Source organism: Bubalus kerabau, chromosome 2 (genome assembly GCF_029407905.1).
Source record: "Bubalus kerabau isolate K-KA32 ecotype Philippines breed swamp buffalo chromosome 2, PCC_UOA_SB_1v2, whole genome shotgun sequence".
NCBI classification, from domain to species: Eukaryota; Metazoa; Chordata; class Mammalia; order Artiodactyla; family Bovidae; genus Bubalus; species Bubalus kerabau.
Genome location: NC_073625.1, coordinates 21,083,978 through 21,096,202, shown reverse-complemented (window position 1 = coordinate 21,096,202; position 12,225 = coordinate 21,083,978).

The following is a 12,225-nucleotide window of genomic DNA, read 5'->3' as shown; positions in this document are numbered from 1 at the left end:
CAACCATTAAAAATTTGAATCAGTTCTAATGAGGTGGATGAAACTGGAGCCTATTATACAGAGTGAAGTAAGCCAGAAAGAAAAACACCAATACAGTATACTAACACATATATATGCAATTTAGAAAGATGATAACAATAACCCTGTGTACGAGACAGCAAAAGAGACACTGATGTATAGAACAGTCTTATGGACTCTGTGAGAGAGGGAGAGGGTGGGAAGATTTGGGAGAATGGCATTGAAACATGTAAAATATCATGTATGAAACGAGTTGCCAGTCCAGGTTCGATGCACGATACTGGATGCTTGGGGCTGGTGCACTGGGACGACCCAGAGGGATGGAATGGGGAGGGAGGAGGGAGGAGGGTTCAGGATGGGGAACACATGTATACCTGTGGCAGATTCATTTTGATATTTGGCAAAACTAATACAGTTATGTAAAGTTTAAAAAAAAAAAAGCTCATTACTAAAAATATCAGCCTATCAATCCCCTGGCACCACACCCAGCTCTCCTGCTTCCTCATTCTCAATGCTGTCACTTTCAGTTATTTTACTTTTTCGTTTCATATTTATGCAGGGGTCTTGCATTATTATTGTTCACTGGTGGCTCAGAGGTAAAAACCTGCCTGCAGTGCAGGAGATGCAGGTTCAGTCTCTGGGTCGAGAAGATCCCCTGGAGAAGGAAATGGTAATGCACTCCAGTGTTCTTGCCTGGAGAATCCCATAAACAGAGGGGCCTGGTGGACTACACAGTCCATAGAGTCACAAAAGAGTCAGACAGGACTGAGCAACTGAACACCACCACCACTATGTGATCTTATGCTTTTTTCAGTTTTAAGCATTAACTTTTACCTGAAGGCAGAGCTTTTACTGCACATCACTTCTCACTCTTCCTAGTGTAGTTGCATCATACTTTGATAATAGCAGATTACATCATTTGGATTAGATGAATACTATGTAGTACACTTAGTACATTGTTATTTTTTCACTTCTTAAACAATTCTATTCTTGTTCTAAGTTGTAATCTCTGTTGCTACCTCTCTGAGAGTAACAATGACAGTTTTCTATTTGTTTTTGACAAGGGTAGGAAGTAATTTTCACCTCCTTGCATAGTTTCTGTTTACTTCATGTCACTTTTTTCTGTTTGACTCTTCGGAAGCTTGCCTTTCATATCTGAGACTTGGCTCAGATGACCTATGATCCTTGGCTGTTTGTATCCAGGTGTTAAAGAGGAGCTAAAAATCAGACTGGGAACCATGTGCACAAGGGCATCTATGGTGAGTCATTGGGCATTTGAATCTCAGGCTGATCATATCTCCCAGAGAAGAATCTTCTGGTCTCTTGTCTGAAGAGTGTTACCCTGGATGCCAGCATTTAGGAGTAGGGTCGGGGAGGGAGGCTGGGATATTTTAGTTAGTCCTTCTGTTTTCAACCAAGTACTCTGGCCTGAGTACACAACTTGTCTGGTGTCTGTAGATCCTCTTCAGAGAATAAGACTCCAGTCCATTGGGAAGAAGTGTGGCCAGAAGAGACATCCATCCATCTGTGCCTAGCTGGGGAGGGGATCTGTACACATTACTGTCTTGGAAATAGACTTTTAACCAACTACCTTCTTTACTGTCCCTTGTATATCCTCACTTCTAAAGGAACCTGTGCTACCAATTCCTGAGGCTTTTGAAGGTTCTGGATGCAAACTGAGTTGTTTCTTAGATTCCCCACTGCTGACTTAGGGTGATTCTTCCCAGAAAACCTCACCCACTTATCATCTGTCCTGCTTTTAATAAACATTGAGCATGTGCACATACCCCCACAGATGTTTGTGCATGGATCTGTTATATTAGTTCCTGCCTCATCTCTTGTGCTAGTAACCTTATGCCAAATTCTCATTTTGCTGAGGATACAGACAGGAGTAGAGTTAGATGAGTGTGTTCAACCATCATATTTATGGAGGGGCCAGAGCCCTTAATCACCAGCTCCACTGAATGATAGACAATCGGCTATCTTCACGCTCCTGAGTAATGTCTTAGCACTTTCGTGCTTTTTGTTTTTCTCAGCCTAATCAGACAGGTCACAAGGCTGTCATATGTCCACAGCACAGATAAAGGATGACATGGAAACAGTAAGGGACTGTGCCAGGACCACACCGCAGGCCTCCTGACTTCTATCCAGTGCCATTTCCGCATTTTCATATTGTATCCTGGCCTATATTGAGGAGACCATCTGCCATTAGGAAGGATGATGCTCTCAGGTCCCACCAGTGATCCTGGGAAAACATGATTCCGTTTATCACCTTGATTCAAATTTCAGGTTCACTGCCTGAGTTTACAAAGAAGAGAAATAGGAGAGGGAAGCAGGTTATAGAACTCTTTTATTCCATGCTTGCCTTTCTTTATCCCATTCTTGCCTTTCTTTATCTGTTCCAACTGCTCAGGCTGCTTGTTATTTAGGAGCAGATAAATGCAGAGATGACCACATTTGGAAGAGCTACAAAGGATGCTAAAAGGTAATGGGGCTTCCCAGGCACCGGAAGAATGAGTCAAACAGTGAATTTGTTCCCAGGCTGAAGAAAGATACTGTACTGAAACTGAAATTGGCCCTCTGGATGACATTTGGAAGCCAAATGAACTGTAGCACTTTAAGTGGTGAGGTCAATGGCTCAGCTAATTGTGGAAATGGGGGGATTCCCCACTGACCCAGCAATCCTTGTGATCCAGGGCTGAAGACGTACATTGTGAAGGCAATGTGTGCTGGTCGATCTATGAAAACAGGAAGACCAGGGCAGCCCCAGCTAATGCACTTGCCTATGCTGGCCTTCTCCTGAAGCTAAGGATCACTGGCAAAATCCAGCTGTCTGGCCTAAAAAATAAAAGTGGACTAAATGGTATTAATAAAAAGAAATCTAAATATTATGATGAGTGGGCTAGGCTTCATAAGGTGCGAACAGAAAGCTGCATTATTTTATCTTTTTCTGGTGTGTTTGAATCCCTTCTGTAATTCTGTAGGCAAGTTCATCCCTATTGCTTGGGGAAAAACTCAGGCAGTTCCACTGATCTTGTCACTGCTAGTAGTAAAATGTCTCTGGGTCCTCTAGATCTCACGATAAGTCTCATTTCAGAAATTAAGCATTTCAACAATTGAATGCACACATCAAAACTAAAAACTTCATCCAAAGTTAAAGCTTTTCTCCTTCTTTGTGTCTGGTTTGGGTTCAAGACCTGACATTGGGATTTTTCCTCCTATTTCTTCTTCCTGACACTTCCTTTCCTCCTATTTCTTCTTCCTTGCTCCTGCTCTCTGAAGCTGGAGTTGACACAAGGGAGGTGTGGGGAGAGACCAGAGGTCTTTCTTGACTGGCCCAGGTGTCGTCAGACAGTGGATCAGACATGGTCTTATGTGACTGTTTCTCTCTCACGGAGGCCCTTGCTGACTGTGGACAACGTGGTGAGGACAGAGCTGTTCCACTGGATGGCCCTTATGATGACTCCTCCTTCGGTCTTGGGATCTCTGCATAGCATCCTTCTGTTGAATGGCCATGCTCCTCCAGGAAGCCCTGTGGTGGGAAGGGGATCTTTCATGGCCTGTGAGCAGCACTTCCCCACTCAGCCCAGACCCACTTCCTTTTCCCTCAGTTCTTCCTGCCCAAGCCTGTGGTCACAACTCCTGCCCTAGCCTGTGGTCACAACTCCTGCCCTAACGTTTCCCAGGCAGGTATAAGGGGCCAGTGTTTGTGTTCTACACACACTCCAGGGGGATGCAGTCACATTAAAACCTCTGTCACCATGCTCCATTCTATTCTGGCAGCACCTTCCATGGCCTTGAAGAGGGGAAGGTCCTCTCTCCTCTGCTAGGGTGGGAGGAAGTGAGCAGTGTCTACAGCATCCACCTCTCTGGATTCTACAGCATCTCTCTGGCCTCTACAGCATCTGTCTCTGGATATCTAGGTGGGTGATGGTATTTGCCTTTTTTTTGGATGCTTTCTGAGTCCTGCATTGACCTGACACCTACTGGTTTGTTCCTGGCCTATGGAAGCTGTCAGAGCTGAAAAATGTCCCCCAAAGATATCAAGTCCTGAGCCCCACAACCTGAGAATATTACCTTACATGCCAAAAGACATGGTTAAACTAAGAATCCTGAGATGATACTATCTTGGATTATCTGAGTGGGCTCAATGCAACCATCAGCATTCATCTACAAGGGAGGCAGAGGGAGATTTGACACATAGAGGATTAGGAGGCAGTATGATCATGGAGGCAGAGAGGAGAGAGCTGTAGCCACAAGCCAAGGAGTGCCAGTGACCCCCAGGAACTGGAGAGACAAGGAGCCCAACCTCCCCAGAGCCTCCTGAGGGAGCCTGGCCCTGCAGGGGCCTTGATCTCAGCTCAGTGATACTAATTTGGGACTTTTGGCCTCCAGAACTTGGAGAGAGTAAATTTCTGTGTTTTAAGCCACCCAACTTGGGGTAATTTGTTACAGCAGCCACAGTGTCAGCCAGAAGAAAAGCAGGAAGAATTCCACTTTAAATTATATTGTAAAAGAAATAATTTAAAAAAATTATCTCAATGCCTCTTAAGACCCGGGTCTCCTCCTCCCTCCACAGGGAGTATACCCAGCATGTTGTTCCCTGTTATCCCTGGGAGCTCCCCTGGGGAAAAATTAATACTAAACCTCTCAAGGAAAGCTACAGATGTGTATTAACAGAGATTTTTTTTCAAGCATATGTGGATCAAGGATGCTGCCTAAGAATGGGACACTTACGAAGATTTTATCCCCAGAGATTATGTCAAAGAAAGAATGACAGAGGTCAGAAAGTGAGAAGCACCTGCAGAAAGCTGCCCTAGCCCCTTGGTCAGAGGCAATAACAAATGCGGAGACATCCCCAGTCCAACCATTGAAACCTGGTTCAATCTGGGTCTCAATGCTTCTGAGACATGGGTTTCCTGCATTGCAGGCGGACTTGTGCACTGCAGGCAGATTCTTCACCAACTGAGCTACAAGGGAAGCCTAATGCCTCTGAAGCAGAAAGCAATGGCACCCCACTCCAGTGCTCTTGCCTGGAAAATCCCATGGATGGAGAAGCCTGGTAGGCTGCAGTCCATGGGGTCGCTAAGAGTCAGACACGACTGAGCGACTTCACTTTCACTTTTCACTTTCGTGCCTTGGAGAAGGAAATGGCAACCCACTCCAGTGTTCTTGCCTGGAGAATCCCAGGGACGGGGGAGCCTGGTGGGCTGCCGTCTATGGGGTCGCACAGAGTTGGACACGACTGAAGTGACTTAGCAGCAGCAGCAATGCCTCTGAAAGGGGCTGCTTATCACTTTTGCTGGTCATGTTGATATATTTGACTTTTAATGAATATGAATCAGCCTGAGGGATATGATTGGACCAGGGATGTCTCCGCATTTGTTATTGCCTCTGACCAAGGGGCAGGGGCAGCTTTCTGCAGGTGCTTTGTCACTTTCTGACCTCCGTCATTCTTTCTTTGACATAATTTTTGTGGATAAAACCTTAAGGGTTCCATTCTTTGGCAGCATCCTTGATCCACATATGCTTAAAAAAATCACTGTTAATACACATCTGTAGCTTTCCTTGAGAGGTTTGGTATTTTTTCCCCAGAGGAGCTCCCAGGGATAACAGGGAGCAACATGCCAGGTGCACTCCCTGTGGAGGGAGGAGGATTCCCTTGCTGAAGATAAGAGATGTGATTGACATTTCTGATGCATGACTGGCTTTCAGTTTTGGCATCTTTACTGCTGACTCATAGATCTGCAGTAGAAACTGAAGTTGTATAGTCCAACTCTTAGAGTTTTCAGAAAACAGAGTTTTCAGTTATCAACCCTCAAGAGCTGCTGAGTTCCCCAATGAGTGGCAAAGTCAGTGTCGCTCCCAGGCCAGGCTTGTGGCCCTGGAGAACTGGGTCACACAGTTCCCCTCCCTGTGCTCATTTCCTCATCTTCAAAGGGGAAAGGGGGTGGGAAGCATCATTTGCTCATTCAACAAACAGTTGTTGGGCAGTTGCCACAAGCCAGATCTCCTGCCAGGTGCTGGACACCAACCAATTTGCCCCAGACCAATGGGACTCAGCCTGGTGAGCTACGTACTCCTTACAGACCCCTCCTTTCAAGCTAAGGCTTCCAGTCCACTGTATATAACAAAGAAAAGCAGAAGGAGGGCAGGTGGGGTGGGAAGAGGGGTGGAGACTGAGAAACTAAGTGAATCCTGATCTAGGTACCTCCCAATCCTTGATAGTCCCCAGAGTGACCAGGAACCCCAAGACTCAACTATTGAGCTTGAAAAAGGCTATTTTAGAGCCCAGCTTAGTACAGAGGCCACAAGTCCTGACTCTGAGGACATTCTGCTTGGCTTCTAAACCTGATATTGCTGCTTCCTAGGGTTGGTTTCCTCTTCAAATTGCTTAATCCCTTTGTGTTTCAATATTCTCATCAATAAAATCAAAGTGGTACCTAATTCTAACAATTCCTAACTCCTGGGGTATAGAGAAGATTAAATGAATTCATTCATTCACAAAAGTGTCTAACACAGTTAGCACTCAGAAATGTCAGGTGATAGAATTTATGAGCTTGTGAATTACCCTTGGACTCTCCACTGTCCTACATACTCTTCTCGTTCGTCAGTCAGAGTGGATGATGTCAGTGGAACGCACTTGAAAGTTTAGGAAAATTCCACTCAACTTCAAAGCACTTTGATGAACAATCATATAATTCCTGCCTTCTGATGGACAGGACTGAACTTCAGCAAACCCTGGACCCTGATTGAAGTGAAACCCAGTCAAGGAACAGAAGGGAAACCATGTGGGGCTTCATCTCACTCTGCCAGGGAATGGATGTCTCTTTGCAAGTTAACAACCAAATAGTCAGAGGGAAATTGCTTTTGTTGGAGGATTATGCCTTTGCCACTAAAAAGTTTTTCCTTCTTGCCGAACCCTTAACCAAGATCCAGCAAAAACATGCATGACAAAAACTGGGAGTGTTCCAAAGCAGACCAGAGAGGAATTTTCATTTTGGAGACAGACTGAGAGTTGGGGGAGAGGGCAGAAAGGAACAGGAAAAGGAGACAGGCTTGGGCAAAATGTTAGGGATGGGAGGGGAAGAGGTGAAGGAGGCTGCATGGATTGCTCAGTAAGCGTGCTTGTTTTGCAATATGAAGTTGGTGCTCAGGGCCCCGGGAGCTTACATTCTGGACAGTAGGAAACAGATGGGATCTGGAGGGCCTACAGATGACTCTGGGGGGAACCAGCTGGTGGCAGATGCAGCTGGGGCCGGTGGCCACCTGTGCTCTGGCGCCCACGCTACCCACCTGGTCCGTCTGCATTTACTCAATCCACCAATTACAGTGGCAAAGCCCAGGGCTCCAGATCAAGTTCCGAAGGAAGGCTGACATCAGACACAAGGAAGCAGTGCTTCCTTTCTGTTGCATTGTAACTGACCACGCAGCTTGTGGCAGGCTTCCCCTGAGTTGCAAAAACTGTGAGGAAAGTGAGCCTGGGCTGAGTGTCCCCAGTTGTCACCTGGATGCCCTAGCATCTGTTTGTTCCTAGTCAGTGGGAGGGGGAGGAGGAAGAAAAAGTGGGGGTGGGGGTTGCCTCAAATCCCTGACCCTGCTGGAAAATAACCCCGTGCTTCCTAGGAGAGTGTCACTTTCATGTATAAAAAGAGCATGGGCACAGCAATTGAGGATGAACAAGAAGGAAGGTCAGCCTATCAGATATTGAATAGCTACAACATCGCAGACACTGGGTCTGGAAATTTATGTGTATTCTCTGGCTTATCCTCAGCAATGATGCTTTAAGGTTATGATTATATCTTTAGAAAGAAACCCAGGCTCACTGATTTCAATCACTCCCCAAGACCATGTAGCTGGATTCGAACCCAAGCGTGTCCTAGTCCAAGGGAGGAGTTCACCTGAGTGACTCCTAAATATTAGACTGGTTTGAGGAGCTGCTTACGTCTACACATGTCCAGTCTCACCCCCAGAAACTCTGATTCAGAAATTCTGAGCTGAGGCTGGGGAATCTACCTCTGCAGATGCTTGGAGGCCCTCCTGGTGATTCTGATGCTCAGCTCCACCAGGCATCAGACCACTGGACAGCACTGCTTCCCACAGCAGCACTCGCGCTTGTAATGGGCCTTGTGGCCGGGGGAGTTCCATCACCAAACCTGCCTTGACCCATTAAAAATCCCTTTATCCCGACCCCTGACTTTCTTTGGGAAGACTCTGCCAGTACCTGGTTGACCTGCTTCATACCTGTCCCTCGTAGAGCCTCTCTGAAGTTGGAATCTCTATAAACTTAGTCAGAGATTTCTTTATTTCACAAACACCTCTGTAGCAGTAACTCTGTGCCAAGTATGCTTTATATTTTGCTTTTTTTATTATTTAGCAATATGGGTTTTATTTTAGGATTTCATTAGCAATTTAAATATTAAACTCAGTGCTAATTCAGCCACAAAATTACAAGCTGAAATTCCTTTTGGTATGTATATTTGTGCACAGGCCTTTTAAAGAATAATTGTTTCAGGTTTATCAAATAATTGAGATTCAGATGCTTTCACTATGACATAAAATACATTTTAAATGGCAAGAGCTATACAAGATGTCTGTATATGGATGAATGTATAGTATAAAATGTTATCTCTCAAATAAGCCCCAGAGATAGGCTGAGTATTTCGATGGGTTTTCAGATAAAGATTGCTCTTGTTTACAGAATTATGTAGGACAATAAGAAAATTCCTTTTTTCTGCTTCATTCAGTTCTCTTAAGGAAGGAAATGGGCACACTTCCCACAGAAGCTCCAGTTAAAACCTGAGGCACTGGCTTCAGTGGAAACTTTGCTGGAGAAAGTGTTCTACCAGGTCATTTTTGATCAGAGACTCTTCCACAGCCTTCGTTGCCCCTACAGCCTGTATTCCTTTTAGCTGTGTCTCTCTACATTGTTGTTGTTTAGCTGCTAAGTTGTGTCTCTATTTCTGAATGTATACCTCGCAGGCTGCATTTCTGAAGGGTCTCTGCCATGTTGCGTTATTTTTGCACATGCCGGGTGTGCTTCAAGCCTTTACGTATGCAATCAATTCTCATTTTTGCAGTAATTGTGTGTTTAAAGTCACAGCGGACACTGAATTAGTGAATACTGTACCCATATTCCCAGAGGAAAGTCAGGGTTACGTTCCTTCAAGCCTCTAACCGCAACATCTTCATCAACTGATCAGTACCTAACTTGTTTTATCTGAGTTTCTGTTTAAAGACACCTTGTTTAATAGATATTGTGGACTCATTAACATTGAGCTCACAGCCAACAGCACGTTCACACGTGCCTGGACAAAGCTTATCTAACACGTGTGTTTTCTCTGAAAGATCCTTTCACAGCTTTCTGCAACTACAAACACCAGTCAGCACTTCTCAGCACTTTGCTTAGGGGCCACTATGTGCAACATAATTATTAATAAAAAAGCACAAAAATGCAAAAAAACATAACCCTAAGTAGACTTAAAAAAGGACACTTGTTTAACAGTCTGAAGGTGAAACAAGAAGGCAGAGCATTGTCTTGCTCCATACCATCTGGGAATGTGACATGGGGAGACTAAAATTCTTCATCACGTGTGCCACAATGACCACAAAAATGCCCTGAGTATTGATTTTGGGGTTACAAATGAATTTAGCATGTTGGAAAATTCTCAAATTGTGAGGATGAACTGTGTTAATATGTCTAATCTTCACAACAAAAGCACAAGGTAGGCACAATCATCCCTAATCCTGATGCCCTTTAGAAAAGTTACCAGCAAATTCCAAAAATGTCACTCCCATTATAACAGATGAAAAGCCTGAGTCATAAAGAGGGCAAGGTGACACAGCTAGTAAGTATCAAAAATCTGGACTTAAACCTAGTATATCTGGCTGCACAGTTAACCAGATAACCATGATACTCTTTGGGGAGTGCAAACTCATCTGTGAACTATACAATTGACCCAGCTCAGAATTTGCCCACCAGAGAGATGCTGATATAATTTAAGAGGAAAAAAATGAGCAATTCTGCATCATTGTAGGCATAGTGGGTAGTCATTATACCTGTTGCCTGAGTTCCCTTAAATGTGGATTTCTCAAAGTGTGTTCCAGGACTCCTGCCTTCAGAACTATTTTTGTAATGCAGATTCTCAGACAGTCTAGTTGAACTGGTGTGAAGTGAGGGCTACATTTTAAGTATATTCTTCAAGGAAGTCTAATGTTTTAGGATTTTGAAAGCACTGTCTAAAATTCAGTACCATCTTGAATAAAAATGACAAATTAAAATAATATTTATTTATGAAATCTGTAACATTCGAAATCCTTCAAACTTTATTTTTAAGGTTCTCTTCTTTGTTTACTTCCTTAATAGGATGGTGGGAGGAAAATGGGTCCAATAAAGACTATTGGAAACTCAATTACAAATTAGAAAGAGCATTTTTTCAATGAGTTGCTTCAAGATTTCCATAATAGCAAAAATTAAAGAAAATTCACCCAGAGATCTTATTTCTTTTAGAAGAATGGATTCTTGCTTAGCTCAAACTCATCAAACACTTTGGCCTAGGGAGAAGAAAGTTCTTAACCTTCTCTGCTTATCAACTTCCCCAAGATCTGGCCTTTACAAGAAAAGAAATTACAAGTTCACTTGAAAACAAGGGAGAAATAAGATTAGCTTGTTAATATTTTTAGAAATCTGAGGACTTAAAAATAGCAAGTAACTCAGGGATTGTTATATCATTGTGTGCATTTGTTAAAATGCACTTATACACTTGTGACTTATATACCAGTTCATTAGTAAATTGTAGTTCAATAAAAAACAAATCTACAGAAATAAAAAATTAGACTGCTTTTGCATAATTCTACTTGTTTTCTCTCCTTTCTGATATCATAGAGGAGAAGATTTGTGTGTGCACCAACTTTCTTTGGAAATTTTGTTCTCACTTGTTTAGCCCTAGGCAGAAGTCAAAGGAGTAATACCCAGAGGGGTTGCAGAAACATTCAGCTTAATGTTACCTCTGGTGAGAAGGGATGGGTATGGACTTGCCATGCCTTCTACGTATTCCTCTTTAAAAATGGAATGCACTATAGTTGTTTCAAAGAAACAGTTATTTACCACATCAAAGAATCTAACTGTAAAACCAATTACCATCCCAGGTTCCAGGCAACTCAGTGGTCACAGAGCCTTCACAAAGGGCAGTCTCACTTCTATGAGATTTTCTGTCCAGGCACCAACTCACTGATCTCATCCCCTTACACCAGCTCACCATCATCCAGGAGCTTGGAAGATGAACATCTTGCAATCATTCATGACTGTAAACTTTGAACTATTGTCCCAGATGGAGCTCTTTTCCATATATATACAGTTTATCTTTGAACAACACAGGATTGAACTGTACATGTTCACTTATAGGCAGATTTTTTTTTTCCAGTAGTAAGTACAGTACTATGCGATGCATGGTTGCTTGGATCCTTGATTGTGGAACCACGGAGGTGGACTATGGGGCTTGAGCATCCAGTGAGTTGGTTATCCACAGTGGGTCCTGGAAACTGCCCCCACCCGAGGACATCAAGGGATGACTATACTTCTCTCTTTAGCAGCAATAGCTTTAGAGATTAAAAGATGGAACAGGTTGCTTTTCAAGTAGAAAAGGAAGTCCACTGACCCTGACTGGCTTATGAGGCAAAATTCTGATGCTCACCATATTCCTTCCCTTGACCAGCTTCCAGGGAGGAAACAAAGTGGCTGGGTGACCCACCAGGGTTCAGGGATGAGGACAGAACTTGGGTTTTGTGACAGGATAATATATTTCCCAACCAATGAGCTGCTTCTTATTGTAATGTTTTACTTGGGCTAAAAGATTTGTTCTCTGGCATTTTTGGTTATGTGTGTAACAAGGCTGGCCTTGTGGCAATCATCAGCATAATTATCATTTCACACTTGTGTTTGCCTACATCTCTGAATTTATGCTCCCAGTTAGAGAGTTAAGAGGCTCAGCCCTCAAATAGCGATAGCCACAGCTGGCCTTTGAGAATCTAAAACCGATTACTATGAATCATCTTCAGGTTTCTTCAAGTTTCTTCTTTCCTTCCTGGTACTTGGAAAGCAGTAGGAGATTTTGATTCAGAAACTATTCACACATTTGGTTTCACCAGGACAGTGACCTCCTTTTGAACTCAGGTGTTCTACACACCTAGATGATAATATGTTTCAGA